The sequence below is a fragment of the Egretta garzetta genome, unplaced genomic scaffold, assembly GCF_000687185.1.
Source record: "Egretta garzetta isolate BGI_Z169 unplaced genomic scaffold, ASM68718v1 scaffold329, whole genome shotgun sequence".
NCBI lineage: Eukaryota > Metazoa > Chordata > Aves > Pelecaniformes > Ardeidae > Egretta > Egretta garzetta.
The window spans coordinates 2,422,190-2,449,492 of record NW_009269999.1 but is presented as its reverse complement, the minus strand read 5'-3'; positions in this window follow the sequence as shown (position 1 = coordinate 2,449,492).

Below are 27,303 nucleotides of genomic sequence, written 5' to 3'. Positions count from 1 at the left end.
TAAAATAATGTACTGACACTTTATTACAGTACTATTTTAGTTCTTTGGGGGTGTGTGTGGGTTTACTTTTAAGTAGGCAGCAAAACATCCTAGGTCCAATTTTCACTTGCAGAATTTCTGTTGGGGTCACTCTGTTAACTTAATCATACCATAAGATTGAGTAAGATGCCATTTGGTATGCCTTGTATTTCATATCAATTTCTTGTTCTAGATGTCATGATCTAGATCAATTGTGTTGCTTTGATGTATAGTTTTTGAACCACTTGTAATATAGGAAGGAAAATCAAGGTAAAACACAGAAGATTAAATAAAAAATCCACAAAAAATCTGTTTACGGTAGAGATGATTAATACTATATTTCTGCTGAATTTTTTCCTCTTTCTTACTATACTTGTTAATATCTTTTAATAATGAACTTTGTTTATCATACTGCCAATTATTATAAATAAAACTGTCAAAACTCTGTAAGGATGTCGTGCTGAAAGGAATAGGAATGTGTTTAGTCTTTACTTAAACTGGACAGATTAATATATTGTATCACATTGGAAGATGAACAATTGCAAGTTAAAGACACAAGTCTCAGATTCCATCAGTTTGGTGAACTGTAATCAGTCATCTGTCGTGTTTTAACCCCAGCTGACAACTAAGCACCACACAGTTGCTCAGTCACCCTCCTCTCCAACCCTGGTGGGATGGGGGAGAAAATCGGAAAAAAAAAAGCAAAGCCCATGGATTGAGATAAAGACAGTTTATCAGAGGAAAATAATAATAATGATAATAATTATGATAAAAGAATATACAAAACATGTGATGCACAATGCAATTGCTTACCACCTGCTGACCAATGACCAGCTTGTCTCCAGGCAGTGATTGCTGACCCCAACCGGCTCCCCCCAGTTTATTTACTGAGCATGTTGTCATACAGTATGAAATACCCCTTTGGGCAATTGGGGTCAGCTGTCCTGGCTGTGCCCCCTCCCAGCGTCTTTTGCACCTGGCAGAGCAGGAGAAGCTGAAAAGTCCTTGACCAGTCTAAGCACTACTTAACTCACTGATGATAGGTTGTTGCTATCAACATTATTTTCATCCTAAATCCAAACCACAGAACTGTGCCAGCCACTAGGAGGAAAATTAACTCTATCGCAGCCGAAACTGGGACACATCTCATCGCCCTTCTTTGTCTGTCTTTTTAGAGTTAGTATGACACTCTAAACATTGCCCCTTTTGTTTTTCTTTCATCTTTTTCTTAAAAATGTTTTTATATTGCCAGTTCTTCATGCTGTGGGCAAGTTCACATCTCTGGATAACGTGAACTTTAGCCAGTCAACTGTTGCACGTAAAGAAAACATTTGTAGTATTAAATTGGAATGGATAGATGCAAAAATAACTTCAATAATCTTCACCATTGCTTTTAATCACCTTTTGTTTCCCATTGAAAAGCATAGGAACATAAGAGCTAAATTAGCTTAAAATAAACATACAGCTGTATCAGGATATAACTTGATTTCCTCTTTGGTTTAAACCGCCAACTGCTCATCTGTATGAAGAATACCGAGAAATGTATAAGGATGGATGGGTGTTTTTGCATAAACTGTAAAAGAAGAAAAATTATTTAATTGAGATGAATGATAAATAGCTGAGGACACCTTTGACCTTGAAACTAACTTGTTTGACAGCTGCATATAATTCTGCTGTGTCCAATCTTTTGGATCTTCTAATTCAATTTATTCAAATAGATATGATTTATTCATTTTAGGTTTGCTTAAATTAATGAAGGGTACTTATTTTTTCCCCTATGTGAGTCATTTTGATATTATAGACAGGACTGCTTTTTTATTAATTTGATCTCTTATGGTCATGTCATGCTTGCTGAGATTTTTGCCTCTATGCTATCTGTTTGAAGATTGCTACAATATATTGTGGAACATGCTGTGATTTGTGTAATGATAAAGCGCTGCATCCTTTTAGGTTAAATGCTTTTAGCTGCTGTGATTTTGGGGACTGAGCTTGATGGACCACTCCTTACAGATGATCATTTCCAGCCACCTGCTTCAATACCTCCAGCACATCTGATGATAGTCTTAGCAAAAGGCATTTTGAGTTCTGCAGGCTGCTGCATCATTTTACATAGTCTTCACTAGAAGTATTTAATTTAATTCCTGTCTCACATGTAAATCATGTATTACAAAGAGCTTAATAGTCAGTCAAACTGAGGTAATATGAATTGAGCAACATGTGAAGGAAGTTTTTTGTCTGTTGGCGTTTTTTTGTTGTGGTGGGGTTTTTTTTTGCCTTTCCTCCTAGATCAGCCCTTTCTCTTTATTCATAGATTCCCTTGACAGAGCAATTTTCTATTGGAATACTAAGTGACATTCAAATAAAATTGAGTCAATTTTGTTACATTTTGCTGGAAGTTTTGTAAGCTTCAAAATGAAGTTTCTGAGAATTGTTACAATTTTCTATTTCTTTTTCTTTTTTCCTCTTCTAAATTTCATGGTGTGCTTATATAACTTTTGTATTAAAAAAACATTGAAGTTCCTAATTCACTTGGGTGATTTAAAGACATAGGTCCTTCTTGTGTTCTCTTTAACTTTAGAGGACAAAGAATTACTGTGCACAGTGAATGCATTGTAAAGTTAGAATAAAGCTTTTTGAAATCTCAGACTGGCTTGATTAAATGATTAAAAAATCATTGTGTACTGAGATGTGCCATAGTATTTCACCTTTAAGCAGTGGTTTAAAAAACACTTTAAAAAAAGTTTTAAAAAGTCTAAAAAAGTATCAGTGGTTTAAAAAACAGTCTTTAAACAGAATTTATTCATAATTTTCTGGTACTGGTATTTAATTGCTAATGCTGTGGTTTTGGTTAATTATAGGAAAATAAGTAAAAACTTTTCCTATACATATTTGTTGCCTTGAATTATATAGTTTGGTGCTGTACTGTGGAATGAAAAATATGGGTTCAGACAATACCGATTGTTTAATTTGCATCCTTCAGGTGACATAATCGTTCTTCAGTATATAACAAATAGAACTACTATCAGCAGCTACTGCTGTCTTTGCTGGGTTAAGCTTCTTTTGCATTGTCTTTGACAAAATCCAGAATTTTTCTCCTTTTTTTTAAGTTTGTGTTGTCAGCTCTTCTTTGCTGACCCAATGGCAAACTCTGGCCCCCAGCCAGATAATCCCCTCTGTGGCTCCCTGTATGCCAGGACTACTGTGTCTTTGTGTTATTCAAGACATCTTCAAAGCATCAAAATTACCAGCATCCTGGAAACATTACTTCTCCTGCTTCTTGTGCTGTGGGTTTTTTTCCTCTTTACACTTTCAGAGAAGTCCTCGTCTTTTTTTCTGCTTGAAATCCTTTTTATGGATTATTTTAAAGGTATAGCATGTTCTGAAACTTTCTTAGTAATATATACTGTTCCCATACACTGTGTTCATTCTAAATCATATGAGTTTTGGGGGGATTCTTTCAAACTCTGACAAAATAGTTTTGACAGGAACTAAAAAAGGTATAGTGAGAACTATTTCTTCTCCAATTAATCTTTACGTTAGGAGGTGTTTCTCAGAGAGCCACAGAAGTGAAAATTCATCTCTGTGGGAATTGTCAATTACCATCAGCACTGTAGCTGGCAAAGATACTTTTACTAGGGCATATAAAATTAAACTGAAAGAATCTTTTTCCTGACAGGTTAGTGTTACTTGCTTCCAGTAAAAAACACAGTTAATATATTTTTACAGAAATAAATTTAAAAATTATAAATTTAGGCAGACTCAAAAAAAATCTTAGCAATGGTGGGAATTATTAGGTTGCAGAACACTGAATTTTCTCATAACTTTTATATATATCCTATCACTGCCCTGGTCAACAGACAAGAAAATATATTCTAAGAGAGAGCATTGACCAGAAAAATAGTAGCACTGGAGCTGAAGTAGTCTGTTGACCTTGTGTATGTATGTTCTAATCTCCTGTAATGAATTACTTGTTGCTGCACTGCTGAGGCCAGCAGTGTGTGGTCATCTGATATGTGATGTTCTCTGAATACTGGAAAAGTTTGGTCAATTTGCAGGAGTAATAACCTCCACACTGCACCATACAGCCCATCCATTTTGTTACGGCTTTGATTTCTTCATAAATTATCCCTCCCAAAATGAAACACCTCCATTTGCTGCTTCTATACCTGGTTGTGTTGGCTAAAGAGAATGGAGTGGTTTTACTCCTTGGTGGATTTGGTTTTGTTCTGCTTAAGGAGTTTATTATGATGAATGAACTTAAAATCCTGGTAAATTAAGTATTCCGACATAAAGATGAAGTTATTTTTAAGATTTATCTAGAAAATCACAGAAGTGTTTTATTTTGACTAATGAATACTTACGATGCATAAAACTGATTCTTCAGAATGTCTCCTGGTCATTTATTCAGTAGAGCATCCTTCAGAGCTTCAAAAGGGACTGGGGAAAGGCTCTTGAAAATAACATGTGAGAAAAGCTGTTAATGATGTGCACTCTCACAGAGATCTTGGCTGTCTCCCTTGCTCTTAAAAAATGAAGATTAGATCCAGTCTTGAAACATGAGGTTTTAGGTCTCTTATTAAACTCTCTGATACTTGCCACAAGCTTCTATTACAATTTGGTAAAGAGTTATTTCTGAAAATGTCTAGTTTCTCTTTATATTCTAATTCTTAGTATGAGAAGATAAACACACTTCTATTGAAAGTTTGGGTATATTCTTTGGCTCTTATCTCCTTCCAAAGCATCTAGTGGCCATGCCCACCGACTGTTGTGGAGAGTGCTTCCTTCCCAATGTTTTATGATCTCTTTTGCAGAAATAAGTGAAGTGTCCAGCAGGAGGAGGAGGAAAGGGTGTTCTGCTCTCTTGATGACTTTTATGTTTAAATCCCTGATCAATATACAGTCTTCACTAATTTGAGTTTGAGTAAGCATTCATTCATCAACGTTCTGTGTGCTTAACTGAAATTTTAAATTACATGTCTTTGAGGAAGGACCTTTTTTCAGACTTCACTGTTTTCAGGTCTGAGTATATAGGCATAAAAGTTATGGTTTGTGTCTGTGCAGTAATAAATGAGATCCTGAACTTCTGAGTTTTCCTTTGAAAGAAATACCTTCTGTTACAAAGTATTCTTAGTAAACGTGTGATGACCATGGAGGCACCCTGTGATGTAATCATAGAATAGTTTGGGTTGGAAGGAACCTCTCAAGGTCATCTAGTCCAAACCCCTGCAATGAGCAGGGACATCTTCAACTATATCAGGTTGATCAGAGCCCTGTCCAATCTGGCCTTGAATGTTTCCAGGGATGGGGCCTCCACTACCTCTCTGGGCAACCTGTCCCAGTGTTTCACCACCCCCATTGTAAAGAATTTCTTCCTTAGTCTGAATCTATCCTCTTCTAGTTTAAAGCCATTGCCCCTTGTCCTATCACAACAGGCCCTGCTAAGAATTTTGACTGCATCTTTCTTATAAGCCCCCTTTAAGTACTGAAAATCTGCAAGAAGGTCTCCCCAGAGCCTTCTCCTCTCCAGGCTGAATAACCCCAATTCCCTCAACCTTCCTTCACAGGAGAGGTTTTCCATCCCTCCAATCATTTTTGTGGTTAGTCAGATCAGATGACTACACTACTGTTTTCTGGCCTAAAATTTAGAGTAACATGGGAAATTAGAAATTGAAAAATGCTGGAAACTTGAGGTAGTTGTTATATAATGTTTGCTATGTGTGAGTTGTATATTCTGTGTATAATCAACAAATAGTTATAAATTTGGATGCAGGAGACCAACAGTATGGGATGGCAGTAAGTATCAGTAAGATTGGAGTCAAACTTAGAGAGAAACTAGAAAAAGACCAGCCTTCCCAAACTAGAGACTCAGGAGCTGATGATTTGATATTGGTTGGGTTTGCAGCTATGCCCCAGTGAAGGTTGAGGCTGCTGAGGCATGGGTCTCAGCAACGTCCTGTTGGTGCAAGAGTGCAGCCATCCTCCTTGGGACCAAACAGCACCTAAGTCACCCATGCACATATTTCCGTTTCTTCGGTATCTAAATCAGTATTACTCAGTTTTCGTATAGGAGGACATAGTACTTTAATAATGAGCAGGAGATAGACAAGAGTGGGTGGGGGGTTGGTCTTCTGGCTAAGTTTTTAAAAGGTTAGCTCGAAGGTTCAGGTAGGAAATTAATGTGTTGGGACTGATGGTGTTGTATTTGCCAACTGGTTGCTGCACATTTGGAGCTCTGGTGTGTATGGGAAGTTAGTCACATGTGTTTAAAGCCTTTGTGCTGTGAGCTTTGTGTCAGGAAACTCCTGGTCAAGGGCTTGTTACTGGTTACTTCTACCCAAGGAGTCTGTCTGAGCATGTCTTAGGAAATGACAGTTTTCTCTTGTGGGTGATACTGCCAGGTATACAGGTTAGTCACTGTAAAAATGTTCCTAGGAATAGATAATTCATACCCTTGCAGTGTTAGCACTGAGAATTACTGGCATACTGTAACCTTAAAACTGTACAGAATTTAGAACATTTGTCTGACTACTTGTTCTGCAATTATTGTATTGTAAGTGGATTCATGGCCTGATACTTGCTGCTCTCATCATAACAACCATTGTCGTAAGAAAGCAGTATTCAAAACTGTACTGGTTCGATGCCGGACTTCAGAGAAAACACAACTGCCGCTAATTCTGCAGTCTCAACATTTACTGGCAATTCCCATTCTTTTTACTAGTATTTCTCCAGTCTTTCCTGTTGAGGCAGAAAGAAGGGAAAGAAAGAAGGTAGAGAAACTGGTATCTGCTGTAGAGATACAATTAATTTGTAAAAGCATTCTTGAGGACTTCTGTATCTTTCAGGTGTTCTGGATTGAATGCAGTAGGCATGAGGAGACCAGAGCTCTGTTTCACTGATTTACTTTTTTCCTTTGTCAGTATGTCAAACTGATCTGATTTCCAGGGTTCCCTTCTTCACCCACCATAAGAAATTAATCAACATTAAAAATTATAAACAGTTCTGATTTCACTGCTTCTTTAATTTTAAAACAATTGCCAAATAATTCCTCTTCATTACTGTTTTCCTGCTTTAATCTAGTAACATTATTTGAGTCTTTCATTTGAATTGTTCTTCCTTTTAATCATCATCATTATAAACCTGGAATCTGTATCTGATTTTCCCCATTTTAAATATGCTTTAAAAAGTATCTTCTCAGCTCCCTCAAAGGACAGAGGAAAATTTAATATAAATAAACATTGAAGTCCTAGAGATTGATGTGAAATAGTTGTCTGGGTCTGTATCATTTCTATCACTTCAAGGTTTCAACTTGAGATGGATGTTGCCATCACTCACTTCCAAGTGAGAACCAGAAGAAAGATTCTCCCTTCCTAATGACATAAACTTTCTATCTTCTGCCCTTACCTTGCTCAGTTGCATATGTTATTCATAAAACTTCAGGTGTTTTTTATGTCTAGAGACTCTGGTCTGATAATTCATAATCCTGGTTGTTAGACCAGGGTTAACAAATATTTTCATAAGCACATTTAAACAGAGAAGATACAATAGATAAAGTGATGGTCATTAAATTACTTTGACATGATTATTAACTTTTTAGAAGGTATAAATGCATAAAAATGAATATATCTGTAATTAGATCTTGCAATAAAGTCCTGCTTTTCTCTTTATCCTGTAAAGTTAACTGAAACCGGAGCAAGCTGCTCCAAATAGAATGAGATTTCAAACGTGATCTAATATTGCATTTTCATAATAAATCAACTACAACAAATTTCCATTCCCAAGTGTTTTCAAATACAGAAATTTTTGCTCTGTGTTCTGTCCTCAGAGAATTTGTTTGTAAATACAGAAATGAACTGTGAAGGTAAAAAAGACAAATATTACAAGTTCTGGACATGATTTTCTCAAATATTGAGACCGTATGTGGGTTGATGAAAGTATATTATTAGTGTCACATTTAGTTTTGCATCTGATGTCAGTCTCAGTTACCAAATCATGCTTTTTGCTACTGTGGATTTTGTTTTTACATTTTTTCCCCATTCTTAATCAAAGAAAGCCAAGGGAAAAAATGCAGAGAAGTCAATAGCTCATTAGCAGGATACTGATTTCTAATGTGGGAGTTTCAGGTTCAAGACCCTGCTTTACTTGCTCCCAGATCCCAGATAAAAATGCTTAAATTAATTGGGATCTTGAATATTTTTCTGTCTGCTTTTGACCAGAAAATATATCTTTAATGTGAAGCAATTTTTCATAATAAAAGTTTTCCCTGAAAACGTTTTTTTCTTCTCAAAAAATCAAAGGAATGAAACATGCAAACAATGCTAATTATATTATAATTATTAGCCTAGATTCTTCACTGAAATGTCTTTGATTTTAATAATGTAAGATCCTTATCTGTGGCCATTTTATTCATTCTCTTGTTAGGAGAGAAAATGAGAGAGAAGTCTGCTATTTCATCCTGTAAATTAAAATCAGGTAGAGAAAGCATGTGAAGTTTTTTATCCCTGTTTGATGGTGGCACTGGATTGGTGCCTAGCAATAAATATGAATGAAAGAGGTTATTTCTAGCTTCTGTTATAGTAATCTACAGCAAATCTTTACTGAAAACCATGCTTTCAGTATTATTCTTTAATGCTATCCAAAGTAATTTTAGTTCATTTTGAGATTAAGATTGGATAATGATGTTCTAAAATCCAGCTATATTAGAATCTTGCTTTCTCTCTATCCACTGATTTTAAAATGCAATCAAAACCAGTCAGGATTATCTTTTAGAGTCTGCTCTATAATAAGTATAGATATTGTTGATAGCTTTCACTGAATTTGTGGGGCTTTTTTCTTCAGTCTTATTGTTTGCTCCATTATTTTTCTAGGAATAGAGAGTGGACTTACACGTTGGTAACTGCTGTTAATCTATTCTTATGCTCTGCACCTACAGAAGTTATTTCCCATGTACTAGAGCACCTGAGAAAATGTAGTTTTATATAAAAATCTGTATTTTTATATGATGTATATTCCTAAAGCCACTTTAACAACTTGTAATGAGGATGGGGGAATGGACCATGTTTATTCAGGATAAGATCACAACTCAGATAAAATAATCTAAAACCAGAATAACCATTATGCCGTAGTAGTGGGGCAGGAGGGAAGGGTGGGAGGGCTTCTAAGTGAATCTGAGTTGCAAAAAGACTGTTTGATGTGCAAGAAGAATGGACAGAAATTGAGAACAAACATCAAGTTTTCTTCTCCACAGATTAGCTGCATCTGGTAAAAATAATAATCTCAATTGATATTCTGCTAGTGTAGTGTTAGCTAATTCCCATTATGACCAGTAGGTCTCTCAGGAGTTATATGCCAAAATCACTTCCCTAATTGTTTGACTAAATTCACCTCACATCTTCTGTCTCAAATCCCATCTGATCTCTAGCCTTATACAACCTGAAGTTCACTTTCAGCTCACCTTTAGAGCTCTTTGCAGTTCTTAACTTCCTTTTTGTTTCAGTGCTGAGGTCTTTTAATTCTTACCCTCTGAAGTCCATTGTGCTGCTTTTGGATGGGATAGCATTAATTTTCTTCATAGTAGTTTGTATGGATTTGTGCTGAAAACACTGCTGATAACACATGGATGTTTTTGTTATTGCTGAGCAGTGCTTACACAGACTCAAGGCCTTTTCCACTCCTCACCCCACCCCACCAGCGAGTCACCTGGGGGTGCACACGATATTGGGAGAGGACACAGGGACAGCTGACCCCAGCTGACCAAAGGGATATTCCATACCATATGATAATCATGCTCAGCAATAAAAAGTGGGAGGGGGAGAGATTTTGCAGGGACTGCTATTGCTTGGGGACTGGCTGAGCACTGGCCAGCTGGTGGTGAGAAATTGGGTTTGGCTGGGGTTTTTTTATCACTTGTTTTTCTTGGGTTTTTTGGTTTTTTCCCCTCCACTTTTTCCCTTATTAAACTATCTTTACCTCAACCCATGAGTTTTCACAGTTTTACCCTTGTGATGCTCTCTCCCATTCCACTGCAGGGGAAGAAGCAAGCGAGCAGCCGTGTGTGCTGAGCTGCCTCCTGGGATTAAACCACAACGTCCCTTCCGTTCTACCTGTTCTAATTTCCTTCCTTTGTTTCTTTCACTTTCAGGTCCATGCCTTCTCTCCTGCTTCTTTTAAGTACTTGGGACGGCCTCTTCTTGTGTTAAGTTTCCTTTCCTACAGTCTTTCGAACTTCCTTTACATACTCTTTTTTTCAGAGGCTTCCAGTATGGGTTGTTCCCCAGCTGTTGTGACTAAAAATCAGTTAGCAATAAAATGATTCCTGTTTAAACTCTAAATTAAAAGAAGATAACACAAAAATATAGTGATAAATAATATTCCATTTTGTCTAATCGTCTTATTTGTTTGACTGTTGGTCTGGATTGGCACATGTGGTGCTTTGTAATGAATGTGCTGATAATATAGTATGGTTTTGTGAAACTAGAGATGAATAATAACCTGTTTTTGAATATGTAGGTCGACAAATGTGAACTCATTTTTTATTAACAAGTTGACACATTCTTAATAATAATAAGTATTTATTTCATGTTCATAACAGTTCGTCTGTAGATAATTCACAAATACTTTCAAGCACATAGCTAGCACTTACTAAATTTTGATTAGTTACAATTAGCTCCATAGTTTTATTTCTGTATTGAAAGGTTATATAACTAATCAATGCAATTGAAAATTTTGACCTGTGTTTTGGAGGAGGTGGCAGGTGTCATTTAAATTCTTTATGATTTCCATGTGATTTTCAGCTTACTTCAGTATATATACTGGTATTTACTTTTTGATTTATTCATCGTGGATAGTTTCTTTCTTGATAATCCTGATATAAAAATGTAGTAGAATTTGGCCAATACCTCTAAACCACAAATATTTAAATAAAAAAATTAAACTAGTATTTTAATAAACATAATTAAACATGTAAAAGTAACTATGACAATTTGCAGAAAGCATTTATTCTCCAATGTAACCCCTTTCTGCTTTGGTTGATATCAAGCCACATAGGAATCCTATTTCAGTTCAACACTGTGCCTTTCCTCTGGCTCTTTTTTCCATAACTGATACGGAAAGGTCTTATGCCTATTCATAAGATCATTTCTGTTCTGAACAGAACATTAAGATTTTAATTCAGTTTAAAAGCAGTGATTGAAAGCAAAATTTCAATTATATTTAAGGATAAATTTTAACTTAAACAAATGTGTAAATTCTGTTCTGAATATAATTGTCGTATGTTCAGGCACTTATATGGAAGGGTATGAGTATAATTAAACTAAATGGTTGCAAAGATTGTACAACAGAACTATGATTACTCTTTGATAATTGATTCAATGAATGCTATAGCCTTTTAGATCCTATTATGAAAAGCATCTGTCTCTGCAACTGGCAGGAACTTTTTGAAAATAATCTGTATTTTTTATCTATGGGTTTAACAAAAGTCACGTAGTAACCGTCACCCTATGAGAGCTGAAGAACAAACCAATGTATGGCTTTGCTGCCTCAGATTTGTCTCCCAGTTTTATTATAACTGACAGTACATTGTTGCTTTATTGCAGTTCCTACAGTCATGTTTCTAATTTTTGAAATACTCCATCCATCAAATTTACATGAATGACATTGAGTTTCTGTGGCATCGCCTGGACTGCTTTAAAGTTGCCTGCTGTTTTAACACTGTTTGTAACTTCATGCAAGTATTTTGATATTAAGGAGGTAATAAATGTTTGAAGACCTCCTGGAAAAGCAGCACTTTGTAGCATTCACAGAATTCGAAGAAATTGCCCATGATTGGATTACATGTTTATAAACACAACAAAGGGAAATTAAGTAACAGCTTACATTTTAATTATGGGACAGAATTGAAATGTAACATTTATGTATTGTTTTCTCAGTTCTGTTTTAACTGGTACAGTGCAGCTCTCCTTTCTACTTGCTTTTGAAAGTGCAGAACTATTGCAACCAAACTTGCTTTCTTTACATGCAGAGCTGCAATTTCAGGCCTGAAAGCACGTAAAGCCTGTTTAAACTTATGCTCTGACCTTATTCTTTCTGAGCTGTGTACCTATTTACCATCAGTAATCTCCAGAAACTTTTATTTCACCCTCACTAAATTGGAAGATTAAGTAGCATGGCAAAGTTCATGAGGTAGATACGGAAAATGAAGTGAATCTTGCATGTATTAACCTGTAAATTTTGAGTGTTTCTTGTCAGGGCACCTGAAAGTCCATTGATGTAAAATAGCTCACAGTTCTGTGTGTGACCAGGATGCACAAATACCTGGCCTGTTTTTCTGTGATTTTTTTTTCCGCAGTAACACACACAGACTGACAGAAATGAAATAGAATTTTTCTTTTTTTCCCCCTTCTTATTCTCTCCAGAGCTTTGATCCTGCACTTTTGAAATATGGGAAATACAGGAATAATGTTCAGAAGAGAATTGTAAAGCATTTGGGTAAAATGGGGAAAACATTAGCTAATGCCTACGTTATTTGCAGTATTCCCTCAACAGGCAGAGTGCCAGCTTGAAATGGCTCTTACTGGGAGGCAGCAGCACTGTTCTGGGCTCTGAAAAAAGATTCTGCAGTCTTTCATGATGTTGATAAATTCTGAAAATAGGTTGATTGATCTAAAAATAATGTCTTGCCTGGGCAGTACTTGGCACCATTCAGTGCATTTATTTTAGGCAGGAAAGAGAGGGGGAGGTTGTACTATGAAAGAATAAGTCTGTCCAGTGGTGTTGCGGGAGAAAAATTCCTAAGCCTTTGTAATTTAGTTGTGAGATATATGTGAGATACAGCACAGCCGTTAAACCCCAAAGCAACACCACCTCACATTGTGACTGTCCCTGCAGCCACGGCACTTTCTGCAATAATTTGAGTCATTTCTCACAAGCTGTGTAACACACCAGGAAGCTTAAAGTGCTGCTCAATTCACTTCCTGTGAGCAGCCTTCACTAACTGTTCCTTATGCTGCAGTTGCAAAACAAACAAACTAACAAAACATGTAAAGGGAGAAGCTTGTGAATTGTAGGTACTACTCTTCCCTAATGACTCTGTATTGAACCAGTGCCTTAGAAAAAAAAGTTTGAAGCTGTCACCTTCTCTTTCTGGATGAAACAAAACTAAAGCTGAGCTTCCCTGTAATAATTACATTATCTATTGTTTGGCTTTTTAGCAGTAGAAATATTGACCAAACCTGAGCTCTTACAGCTAATTCTGCACAGCTGTATAACTTCTGAAATTTCTGTTTGAATAAAGCCAATACTAACTTGAATTGTTTTGTGCTGCTCTTGTGCTGGCTCTTAGACAGTTGCTGTTTTCTGAATTCCCAAAGGGATTTTGATTGAGTAGCTGTCCATGTCGCTACTGAATTGGCATTATAATATTTTTAAGGTAAAGAATTAATTCTAAATGTAAGAGCAATGTTATAGAAGATCCAGGTATGCTAATCCGTTTTCAAGATGAAAATCGAATCTGACGCTGAGTCCTTAATTGGCCCTTCTGCTTCCCCAGTACTGCTGAAATTAGGCACAATTCAGTGGGTTTTTTTCAGCAGAGAAAGCTCTGTTGTTACATCTTCTTCCTATTTTGCTCATTATAAACATTGTTTATAAACATAGTCCTCTCTATACTATTACTTTGTGCTCCTCTAAGTTAATTTAAAGGGACTGAGTAGCACTGAACACTGTAAACCCAGATGACGTTTCAGGTTTTCTCGTTGGCCTCGCATCAAGTCAGTTGCTCTTTCTGTCATCCATAAGACTTCATTTACTTTGCATGGTAGTGCTATGGGTTGCCTTTGTTGCAAAAAAGAAAAAATGGTGTGTGGTAAAAAGGCAACATGGTAGTCCCAGTTATAAGAATCTAAACATCAAAAAAGAAATTTCATTAAGAGCAGAAAGAAGTTGTAGCTACATAGAGAAACATGGCTATGTATGGATTAAATTGGAAAGTCTGAGGCAAAATGTGAATTATAACGACCAAAAGAGTTGTAAGACTTTGTCAGGGAAGGCTTTAGGAAAATATTAGATGTAAGGAAATATGAAACATATTGTATGATATTATTGGGGTAAGTGGGCATATAACAAATGTCTGAAGAGAACTATTCAGTAAACTTATTCTAATAATCTTCAGTGAATTACAAGCCTGTTTTAAAAAGTTAATAACAAAGAAAATAAATACAGTTATGAATAATAGAAAATGAGCTTACACAGATGTATGTAAGCTTTATATTTATTGTATCCTGATATCCTGCAAGTAGTTAAGTGTCTAGAAAATGTTGATGTTGGAGAACTTGCAGAGCAGAGGGTTTGAAAAGGGTCAGCATCGCACTGAGCTGGGGCTTATAATGGACTGTAAAAGCATTTGATACATTATACTGCTGGTGAAGATGAAAGGAAAAATAAAAAAAAGAACAAATATAACAGAAATGTATGTATGACATAGTATTATTTCCACTCCACTTAACAGTGGATGGGGCATTTTGTTTACATCTGGGTGCTGGAGAAGCTTTGACAAATATGAAAGTTCTGATAGCAGAAAACAAATGAACGTGAAATCCCTGAAGGTTTGTTGTGCTGGTTGTTACATTGAGGGCTGCGATCAGTGGTTTTCATGCTCACTGTAGGCGAGACAAGAAGTTACTGTTTTTATTTGCTGCTTAAAGACATTGTGAAGATGATATTAAGAATAACAGAAGAATGGAAAAATAACATCATGGGTGCTTTTTGCTAATAGTTTCTAGGAGTAAATAGAGGGCAAGTGGGCAGAAGGCTGTCTGAAGATCATAGAATCATTTGGTTGGAAAAGACCTTTAAGTCCAACCATACCTGTTAAACCACTATAGTTAAACACTATTAAACCATGTCTCTAAGCACCTCTTTTAAATACCTCCAGGGATGGGGACTCAACGGCTTCCCTGGGCAGCCCGTTCCAGTGCCTGATAATGCTTTCAGAGAAGAAATTTTTCCTAATGTCCAACCTAAACCTCCCCTGGTGCAACTTGAGGCTATTTGCTCTTGTCCTATCACTTGTTACTTGGGAGAAGAGACCAATACCCACCTCACTACAACCTCCTTTCAGGCAGTTGTAGAGGGCAATAAGGTCTCCCTTCAGCCTCCTCTTCTCCGTGCTGAACAGCCCCAGTTCCCTCAGCCGCTCCTCATAAGACTTGTGCTCCAGACCCTTATCAGCTTCATTGCCCTTCTCTGGATGTGCTCCAGTGCCTCACTGTCCTTCTTGTAGTGAGGGGTCCAAAACTGAACACAGTATTCGAGTTGTGACCTCACAAATGCTGAGTACAGGGTGTTGTGGTTTAACCCTGGGCTGGCAACTAAGCACCACGCAGCCACTCACTCACTCCCCCATGGTGGGATGAGGGAGAGAATCAGAAGAATAACAGTGAGAAAAGTCATGGGTTGAGATAAAGACAGTTTAATAGGGAAAGTAAGCTGTGTGCACAAGCAAAGCAAAGAATTCATTCACTGCTTCCCATCAGCAGGCAGGTGTTCAGCCATCTTCAGGAAAGCAGGGCTCCATCACACAATCCAGCTACTTGGTAGGACAAACGCCATCACTTTGAACATTCCCCCCTTCCTTTTTCTTCACCCAGCTTTATATGCTGAGCATGACATCATATGGTATGGAATAGCCCTTTGGTCAGGTGGGGTCAGCTGTCCTGGCTTTGCCCCCTCCCAGCTTCTTGTGCACCAGGCAGAACAGAGGAAGCTGAGAAGTCCGTGATTAGTCTAAGCACTACTTAACAACAACTGAAACATCAGGGTGTTATCAACATCATCTCATACTAAATCCAAACCACAGCACTATATCAGCTACTAGGAAGAAAATTAAATCTGTCCCAGCTGAAAACAAGACACAGGGATGGGATGACTTTCCTACTCCTGCTGGTCACTCTTTCTGATAAAAGCCAGGATGCTGCTGGCCTTCTTGGCTACCTGGATACATGTCTGACTTGTATTCAGTCAGCTGTTGACCAGTGCCCTCAGATCCCTTTCTGCCAAGCAGCTTTCCAGCCACTCATCCCTAAGCCTGTAGCGTTGCATAGGGTTGTTGTGACCCAGGTGCAGGACCCAGCACTTGGCCTTGTTGAACCTCATACAGTTGGCCTCAGCCCATCGATCCAGCCTATCCAGACACTCTGTAGAACCTTCCTACAAGCAGATCAACACTTCCACCCAGCTTAGTGTCATCTGCAAACTTGCTGAGGGTACACTCAATCCTCTCATCCAAGTCATTAATAAAGATGTTAAACAGAACCAGCCGCAACACTGAGCCCTGGGGTACACTGCTTGTGACCGGCCTCCAACTGGATGTAACTCCATTCACCACCACCCTTTGGGCCTGGCTATCCAGCCAGTTTTTTATCCAGCAAAGAGTATGCCCATCCAGGCCATAGGCAGCCAGTTTCTCAAGCAGAATGCTGTGGGAATTGGTGTCTAAAGCTTTATACTAAAGTCCAGGTACACGACATCCACAGCCTTTCCCTCGTCTACTAAGTGGGTCACCTTGTCATAGAAGTAGACCAGGTTAGTCAAGCAGGACCTGCCTTTCATAAACCCATGTTGACTGGGCCTGATTTTCTGTTTATCCTGGATTTCCAATCAAGATGCTTGATTCTATTTCAGAAAATTAGTGTGTGTGTAAGATGATTAGTTGAATTCTCCTGAAATCCTGTTTTTCTAGGATATTAATAAATAAAAGTAAGTGGCGTTGCTCGGGGCGGGGTGTGTGTGTGTATGGTTATTGGATAAATCTTACATATTTTGCTAAGCTGCTAAACTTCCACATATAATCATTTCCATTCTCTTAGCTACAGTTTTACAAATAGAAGTCCCTCATTGGTGCAGACATCGCTAATTATAGCAGCCTTGACTAATGTTTGTGTAAAATATATTAGTACAATAACAGTACAGAAATTTAATGACAGCAATAATGCGTCATGCTTATAAATGTCTTAATCTTTAGATTATCTCACCTTCATTTACACTCTTACTACTTCTTCTACTATTGCTATTATGAATGCCACTGTTAAACCTTTAACTCAGTACCAAACTTACAGAACTGTTTATTAAAGCTTAAAATGTTTTTACATAAAATCATTAGTTCCAGCTCTTTATGTTTAGTAGTGATGGTTTTGGTCACTATTTGAGAATGGGCTATGAGACAAAGAATTTTTAAGAACTTCATCTTTCTACTGCACATTTGTTTCCTAAAACCATTATATTCTTCCTCTTCCCCGAACTGTATTCTATGATGCTCAATATTGATGACTTCTTAAGTGTCAGTAAATGGATTTTTTTTGCCAGAATTTTATGTTTCTCTGGTTTCATTTAATTTTTTTCTCTCTGAAATTTGTAATATTTTTACTCTAGTGATCTTTACTTCCATAAACTGTATATTCACAATGATGATACGAGCAGCTAGATATTTCTGTGTAGTCATCTGCAAGCCCTAACCATGCCTGTACTCTTAAGTGGCAGTCCTAGTACTATGTGGCCATGTACACCTCTGTGAAACAAAGCTTAACTGTATCATCCAAGGCTGAGAGGCTGCATCAAACTGCTGCATTCTTATACTGGAATAAGTTATCTTTTACCTGATCCTGTGGAGACGTGTCTATGACAGTCAGAGGAGGTGAACTGCATATGAATGAATTTTTGGAATATTTTTATAGAAGACATAGTTTGGTGAAGGAAAGGCTACAGTCATCTAGCTTATAAATTTAAAGATTGTTTTAACGCGTTTCATATGATGCTTTTCTCTGGTTCCTATGAACGCATGTATGACTTTTGAACAACTGGAAGTCATCAAAGAGTTCCACTACAGCACATTGACTTTGTAATTGCTTCTCAAATATATGCCTTTGTTTCCAAATTTTTGCTTTGTCATCACACTGATTTGTAGTCCCCAGTGCACAGTTTATGAGTACAAGTTAGCCCCTTTGAATTGGCTAAGTCATAAGAGTCACTGAGCGTCTTCTGAGTGTAGTAAACAGTTCTCCAGGTATCTGGCAGGACTGAACTATCAATGACAATTGATTTGCATACCCTGTTTTCAGCCTGCAGATGTAAATCTGTATTTGATAAATTTTTAGGCTTCTAACATTTGTTATCGTTTGCTTAACTCCAAAAGTCTTGAAGGTTGAGATTTGTTAAAAGTCCAGATTACTGATGTGTGCCTGAACATTACCAGAACAAGGTGATTCTTTTGAGATGCTCTAATAATTTACATTGTACTCTTGCATTTCTGTATCTCTAGCATTGTAAGCTAAGCTAAGCTTGGCCATGTGTGCTTGCAGCCAGTCTGCATTTCTTTATGACTAGATAAATGCAGTATGTCAGAATCACTGTTCCCTGAAGGGCTGACAAAACCGGAGAGCTGTATCATGCTACCTGCACTCATTCCATGAGCACCTGCGTGCCATCGCTTGTTTCTTTGTAGGCTTTAGGTATGAAGCGGACTTATTAGACAACCTCACAGATTCTCTCACTGCACCTCACCCATGATAGTATTTTCTCTCAGTCTTGACAGGTTAAAAATTACTAAAAGCTTCTATATAATTTTTTTCTTAGTATTTAGCATCCTCATCTGTAGGATGGCTGAAGACCGGCTCATAGGGGGTAACAAAGAGTAAGTAAAAAAACCAAGCCTATTGTCACTAGGTTTAAATTCATAATTCAGGAATCTGTAATATGATTACTTCTCAAACATGTTTGAAATTCCCTGTTGACAGCAAGGAAAATTCCACAACATGGACAGGAAATCTTACCACGTTTTGATATTTTAGGATAAGCAAGAGATAAAACTTACTAACCACGCTACCTATAAGATATTTGTTTACAGGTGCAAGAGGCAAAAATGTTTAAAATCTGTCTTATTTCCTACTACATGAAATGTTAAGCTCTCTTAAGCTTCTGTCAGAGCAGTAGGAATGAACTGGATCTCATAAATTCTACTATATCTACCTATAGATACTCTCCATTTTCTTGGGAGTCTGCTCCGCGATTAAATTCATATCACTGGAAGAGTCTGTTATTCAGCCTACCTGTTTCTTTTCCTCATGTATTCTCATTAATAAATATTTAAAAGGGATAAAGTGAGGTGCTCTAGGATATAATCTGTACGATTTCCTTCAGATCCTTCTACCCTTAATATTCAAGGAAAATGTGATATTTTTTTCCATAAGAAAAATGGTTTTTTTTGGCTGAGATTCCATTTTATTTTAGAGTATTTGTGAAAAGTCTTTTTGCTTGAAACTAAGAAATGCATGCTTCCGGAAAGCAAAAACTTCGTTTCTGGCAGAACAAAATAAAACAGAAATAATAAAGAAACTCCCTGCAGCTCGATTAACTTTTACCTATATATATGAAATCTTTTCTTGACTCTCATAAAATTTTAATAGCATGTTCACACTCACAAATAAGGATTTAATTATGCAGGTTTTTAATGAAATCGTAGCATGTTCCTGTCAATTTCCCAGCTGAGATTTTAAGTTTTCATATATTACCACAGTGCAACGACTAAAAAAACTGTCAATCATTTAACCCCATGTTTTGTTTTGTTCTTTTTTTTTTTTGTCTTTCCAGAAATGAATTTCTTTATTACAAGAAATCATGACTATTTATTCATGCAGAAAGCAAACGGGCTGATGTTCTACTGGGTGTTCTGAACAGCATGTAAGTGTAATACATTTACTGTGACACTGATTACACGTTCAGTTTGGCTAGTGATTATGACTTGATTTTAACAAAGAAACCATTGGTTAGAGATGTATTTAAATTATTTTATTGCAGCAGCAGATAAGATACTATGACAGATTGTGTCTGAGGTCATACCTTTCTGAAGGTATTTTTGTCCCCTTGTTTTACTCTGCACATTAATAGCCATCAGACTCTGCTACACATTCATAACCTTCGCTCAGGAAAATCCATAGCAACACAAGTCAAGATTAATGATAATTGATAAGCAAAGCTCTAAAAAAAAAAAAAAATTATACAGGGCCTACCTTGTCAGCAAAATGACCTGACACTAGATAAACTTCTTTATTTGTTGGCCTTCCCCAAAATAGCAATAATGTGACCTTTTATAGTAGGAACTGCAAAAACAAGACTACACAATGGCTGACAGAAATGTAAACTCTGATTAAAATCTTCAGTTTTGAGAAGACACTAAGTAATATTAATGACCTTCTCAGACTTAACGCACTAGTGCACAAGGGAAGGTGAAAAAGGCCATTTATTCTTTCCCACAGCAATATGTACTGAGCATTGTTGCTTTTCAGTAACAATATCATTTCTGATATTGCTAGTTGGATGACAGTCTTAACATTTCTTCTGTTTATGATTGATTTCATTGCCATAAACATTTCTTGCCTGATAAAGGTCCAATTCTGTAAACTGATGTTGGATTTCTGAGTATTCATTTGACTTTTGATAGGCTAATTGATTCAAATTTGTTGATGATGTCGTTTCAGTCTTTTCTGTGCACAAAAATTTGTGGGGATGATTTTACTGGCTCCAGTATTTGGGAATTGAATATCTGTTATTCAAAAATAGTCATGCACTTGCACCGAAGGAGGACTTTGGGCATCCTATTATTCACTGTTTTCAGCATGATTCCTGTCACTGTTGTTAGAAAAGCTCCAGCCCAAGAGTAGAAATGGTATCAACTGACTGAGGTGATGTGTCATATATAGTGACTAGCAAGAGCCTAAATGTGAGGTTTGCCACACAGCCAGTCAGCTTGTCTTTGTTGATGTGAACTTTCCTGAAAACTCCAAATAATAAATTACATAATAAAAGATGGTCAAATAACTTACCAACTGAAGGAAAAAGTGGTTTGAATCTGTCTGTTCAACTGCAGAATATGGCAGAGGTTCCCAAACTGGGATCTAAAAGCTTAACTGCAGCATGTCGGTGTTCTCTGCTGAAAGACAAGAAGATGCAAAAGTGGTTCTCTGGTCAAAAAATTGGAGACGTCGTGTCAAAATTCTTGTTTTAGCTAGGAAGTTTACAGAGGTGTTTGTAGCTTCATGCAGGATTAGACTGGGGGAATAATAAAATCACCAGGTATTCCTTACCAGTGTCTCTATATATTTTTGTTGTTCGTAAATTTTGTCACTGCGTTGTGAAGATGAATTCTTTTACTTGATGTGCTCATTAGATTTTGTGATAGAAGAGATCAATTTGAAATTAAATTTAAATGGATTAGTACCATCTTATCGTCCAGACTGAAAGTTAGATTGCAGTTAGCCCAGTGTGGCTGTAGCTATTGGCTGAAGCTGAGCAGGAAGCTCCAGCTTTCCATATATGACATCCCATAATTTACATTTCCTGCTATTACAGCCCTTGTAATTTTATGATGCCCAGTTCTTCTCCCTGCTTTCTGGAAGGTACTGAGCTCTAGTCCCTGTTTCCATAAAAGGGTAGCAAAAGCTGCCCTACACACAGTGCTAATACAGTTACATGGCCTCAGTAGAGCACCTCACAAGATCACTGAACACAGGTGCAGCGGGTGTTTGATTTTCAGCGCATTCAGCAATCAAAGGCATTCTGGCAGCAACAGGGTGATGCTGGTCCTGATGAGAACTGATCTGCATTTTTCAAGAAAATTTCTTCACATCATAAAATGTGAGCTAGTGGAAACAAAAATATATGTCCTCAGTCTTTCATCCCAACAGCCCACCTGATAACTTTTAGTAAAACCAGTGCTTTTGCAATCTGTAAGAAGCCAGTAAAAGCAATTCTATAATGAAAGCTGCCTGCCACAAAGCCTTGAGAGTACAAATTGGGCTGCTCTCCTAGCTGTGCTTTTTTGGTGCTAGCCTCTGCCAGTATGAAGAGATAGCAAGCCCTAGTAGTCCTTGTTCAAACTGATGGTTCCCTATTACTGGTTCCCTGTGGTCTGATGTGAGTGTTTGGCAGCCCTGGAAACCCAGGTCTAAGGGGGACTGGTGGGCCCTGGAGTACCTCTGCAACAGGGACCCCAACAGCCTGGGACATGGGGTGAGACCTGGAGCTGTGAGTGCATTGAGAAGGCTGGTCCCACGCAGGGAGCTTCATTTCTGGATCAGCATACAGTATTTTTGAGTACTGACACTGCGTTGAGGGTCCGTGAACCTGGGGCAGTACCTGATATTTTTCCTTTGTTTCCTTACTGTCTTTAATGTTTTTAATTTTCTAGACTTCTTCCTGATTCAGAGAATTTAGGGTTTTTACAAAATATCATTATTTCATGGGATAGAAATTCTGCGTTAGGAGTTTTATTGCTGTGTAATTTGGGGGAAAAAAACTAATCATCTGAATAGTGCTGGTAATAATCCAGGTATATATTATTTTTATGTGGATAGTATTCTTCAGCTGAAAACACTGTTTGGGAATGATTAATTTATTTCTTTCTCTTGTTAGAAAATTGGCTGCTAACTGGAAGCATTTTATACTGCACAGTTACTTGAGGCACTATTATTTTCAATTCAACAGAAAATGGGTCTGAGAGCAGAGAAATGAGCGACAATATGTTAGGGGACTGTGTATCACAAAATACACAGCTTCAGCTTGCATAAAAAATATCATTTAGCTGTGATAATAGAAATTAGATTTCAATCAGTATGCTCTTTGTTATTAATCCATTTTTCTCCGTTCATCTGAAGAGGTTCTAATAACATGTTAGACAAATCATACTCTTTAAAAACTGATTTGAAATAAAAATGCTTTTGAATCCTTGCAATTTCAGGCATGCATTTTGTAATAATAATAATAATATGTTCCCTTGCTGCTCATGTATCGATGCATACTTGTAAGTGTGCACAATGTTGTACTTCTATTTTTGGTCCAAGTTCATTGTTACGAGTGAAATTATTCTTCCTATTTAAGCAAATTTGTGAGGGAACTGTGGGAGGTACAGTAAGAACATTGAGTTTGAATAACTAATAAAGATTTTAAATTATAGGGGATGATTATTAGTATGTAGGGTTGAAGTACTAAGGTAAACTTTTTCCTCTGGGGCAAAAGAGGTGGTGTCTTAAGCAATTTTAAATCTTCAGTGTTTCATCCGTTTCAATTACTGTCTGAAGTTGAGGAATTTGTAGTGTGTGTACCCAGGCAAACATTTCTGTGTGCGTTCTGCATAGCAGAACTTCTGTACAGGTTAGTACTCTTACAGTCTCAGGTGAACATCTTTATGAAGCTTCTTTCTAGCAGCTACTTTTTGCAATACACAGAAAGACACTGATCTTATATATAAGGGCTTTTGGTCAGCTACTGTGATTATCTTTTTGGTCTCTATGGCCAGCTTAAAGAACAAAATACTTTAACTTTATTGTCAGTTATGTTGAGAAATTACTGCTAATTTAGTAGCATTTCTTAGTCTCTTCTGCTGCTTTTGGTTTGTCTGTGACAATTTTTAGCTACCTAAGATCCCTTTTGAGACGGGAGGAAAGAGAAAACAACCCCATTGTTTTTGTGTTATTTTATTTTGTTGAATTCTAGTCAGAGGTCCATTACTTTGTAGTCTGGAAAATTCAGCCCTGTTCTTGTTTCCTAAAGGAGTGCAGGCTGGGCTCTGTGGCATTGGTTCCTCCATATGTAGTGTCTACAAGGTATGGTCCTAACATGCTCATGGTCTAATACCCAAGATACTTATGCATGACGTGTGTTGACAAAGCACTAGTAGAATGATATGCATGCTTCTGGACACCAATACAAAGCATGCGTGGTTTCTGACAGCCCTTTTTAAACAGTGATCAAAACTTATTGGACTACTCTTGCATCCTTTTTTTGGACATATACATCCTTACCACAAATCATTAAGTCACCTTATGTTCAATAAATGTCTGCTTTATGTCCTCTTCTCTCTGTTATTTTCAAGATTTTTTTGTTATTTTGATGCTGTTTATCTTGCATCATATTTTTGTGTAGACACTTCATTTATTGTTCAAAGCTTTTGTGGGATCTACTTTGATTAATGCTTTTATTAGCTGTATCTGTACAATATTAAATTCTAATCAATTCTCCAGGAAAACCTACAGTCACTCAAGAACGACATAAAAATGTTCATAGATTACTGGCCAAATCTATTGCTGTTAGTGGATTCTAGGAAGTTCATAAAAATGTCAAAAAGAATAGCATCATATTTTGAGATTGAAGAGGGGCTTCAGATTGTTTTTTTTTTTTACATCAAAAATAATCAAGGCAACATTCTTGATTTTCATCACAAAAGGAATTATACAGATTGCAGTCATTTATGTGGTGATGATCTCTGTGGAGTATTGAGAGAGAAAACATCATTTATCAAGACGAGCTACACTTTCTTTTTCAAGACCGTTCCTAAAGGAAGGTGCCTGGAGAAGGGGAGCTTTTTACCTGGTCAGCGCTATTAATAGCTTAGTTTTGTCTCACTACTGTAACTGCTCACCTTGGGCTCCTCAGCAGAGGAGACCACAGCAGCAACTGCAAGGTCTTTGCTGTCCACTGACCCCGTAGTCTTTTCTGATAAAAGTTTATTTGTGTAAATATTTTATATTTCATGCAAAGTTAGCCTGGCTTCTTTCCACGTGTTTATAGTGTATTATGTAAAATGCTTTTAATTTCTTTTTCATTCCCCAAAATTGCAAATGTTTCTCTCCTACTGACTTACCCCTGTGCATTAACAAGGAGGGTGCCAAAAGAACAGCTTCACTTTCTTTTGCAGTCACAGCAGTTTGCTTCTGAGCTTGGTCAGGACTGTCCATTTGTCCCGTTGGAGAAACCTTCATCTCTTCCTTAATTCATTGCATGAGAGTTTACCAGTTAGACCGTTGAGACAGCCATCGTGGAGTACTTATGATGAGAAAGAATCAACAGGACTAGTAATTTCCAAGGCATTTAGGGTTAGATTCAGCTTAGTTAATTTAGGTATCTGAAACTGTCTCAGACATAGTATCCTTCTTTATGAGAGGGCAGAAGCTGACTTCTCTAGGTGTTTCCTGCATGATTTTTTAAGATAGGTATGATGAATTGTCCCATAGAAGTGGGTATTTTTTTCCCATTAATTTTAAGGAGAGTCTACAGTGACTATTTCAGACTTAAGCAATATTCCTTAGATATTTAAATTTGAACAGGAAACCCCAGTCTTTGTGGAAAGCAAATTTTACTTGACAGGTTGATAACAAGTCAGTATAAGAACCTTGTGATCTACCAGAACACTTAGTTTTCCAAGTTTTGCCCATGACATAATTTATTGGGGCACCTTGTGTACAGTATGTGAATGAATGTTGAAAGATGCTTTTTCTTCTGTGCTTCAAACTGTGAACTTTTATGCTATAAACTGTGAAAAATTGTCACATTTTATTACGGCATGATAATTATTCCCACAGAGTGGCACTACTAGTTACACAGAGCTAGTTTAAAATTGAACCAGTCTTGCCTCTTCAAACGTGTGCTGTCAGTTAAGCACCTGTAATGCCGTGTGACATCATCTCTGTGTTCCTTCAATCAAGGAGGTTTTCGGTGGTTTTTTTCTTTCACTTTGTTGCAGAGCGACACCAAAGATACTTGGTGATAAGATACTTCCAGATACTTTGCCTCTTGGTCCACTGATTTTCTTATTCTGAGTTTGCAAGCAAATTCTGTTCTGGGAACACGCAATTATCAGTGGCAGAATATAAAGCTTTTGGAGGTATTCTACTGGTATTGTTGTTTTAGAAAGAAAATACACTCCATTTTCTCAAGCTTTCATGTATGTCACTTAAAATATATATAGTTTAGCACCCTGTCAAGGGCACTTGCAAATTTTTCAGGTTGCTTTTCCGCTTCCACCATTTAAAGTGGATCCTTTTAAACATAATACAGCAAAACTATGGCCACATTACTTTGTTGCTCTTGTTCCCTCACCATGATCTAATCTCGTTATGCGTATTAGTATGGGAAAAGCATTCAGATGATAGAAAACTGCGACATTTTAAGCATGTTCTCTATATGATTCTGTTAAATTGGTCAATGGCACTTCTGTAGCTTCCTGACAAAAAAAAACATGCTTGCCAGATTACAAGAGGACCTGGATGTGTCTGCTGAAGTATTGGGCTTATAAAAAAATCAATTTGAAAAGTTTTAAGCACTAATGTTGTTCCTAACAAAATACAGCTAATATTTGTTATCTGAGCCCCTTCCACACATCCAGGGCAGGAAGTGAAAGAATAAAAAGAAGTCTTTGATTACATTAACACAGTCAAGACCACAGTCAGTTCAGTCTGGTTATCATAAGCGTACATGTATATTAAACACAGTTGAAGATGCAGTAATATTTATTTACATGTTTAAATTACATTAACAGTATTAATTTAAAATATTTACATTTCTTAGATGCTGTCATCCTCAGCAAACTACTACACTGTGTATTACGTATGCCACTTATTGTATGTCAGATACAACCCTATTCACAAAATTGAAAGGTCTGTCAACTCATTTGTATGCTTTCAGTTATCAGACTGCGGATCTGTCTGACAGTGAAGGTACCATGAAAGTTGTTTTGCCACCAGTTTGAAGGCCCCTTTGGAGCAGAAGTAAGAATGTATCCTGTGCATCACCAGTTGTAAATTTAAAATGTTGTTTCTAGTAGATATGGCATGATTGATACTGATGAATTAGCTGAAGCTTCTTAAGTTATACCCTAAATGTTGGCAAATGCTATGCCTTTTTCATAATGTCCTTAAACCTTTGACCAGCTTCAGAAGATGAAAAAAAAAAGCATCTGATCCACTCTTCCTCTCCATGACTGTCCTTTATAATACCAGAACAATGAATCTAGCTTTGAATTTGTCCCAGCCAGAGTGTTCTTGGTTTTGTAGAGAAGCTTGAAGGAATATTTAACTGTGGGCAATTTTTGTTATATTGTCCTGTGGTCTCTTGGACCAAAGAATTAAAAACTCTCATGGGTGACTTAAAGCTAAGAAAATACTGTGGGTTTGTATATGCTTGTTATTGGGCTGTTTTTCTGTTAAATAGAGAAAACTTTCCTTGGTTGGAGACTGGAGAACTTGCCATCATTCGCTTGTTTTCAGAGTTGGGGTGGCCCTGGCTGGGGTGGAGGCATGGGGCTGCTGCCCTCCAGCTGGCAGCTTGGCCTGCAGCACAGGTGGCAGCTGCCCAGGCACAGTGGGCTACCCCAAAAGCTTGCAGTTTGTTTTGGAGGTGAGGTGTATGCCAATACCATACACGTGATGAAATGATCTTTTTTTGATAGACAATTTTGATAGAAAATGT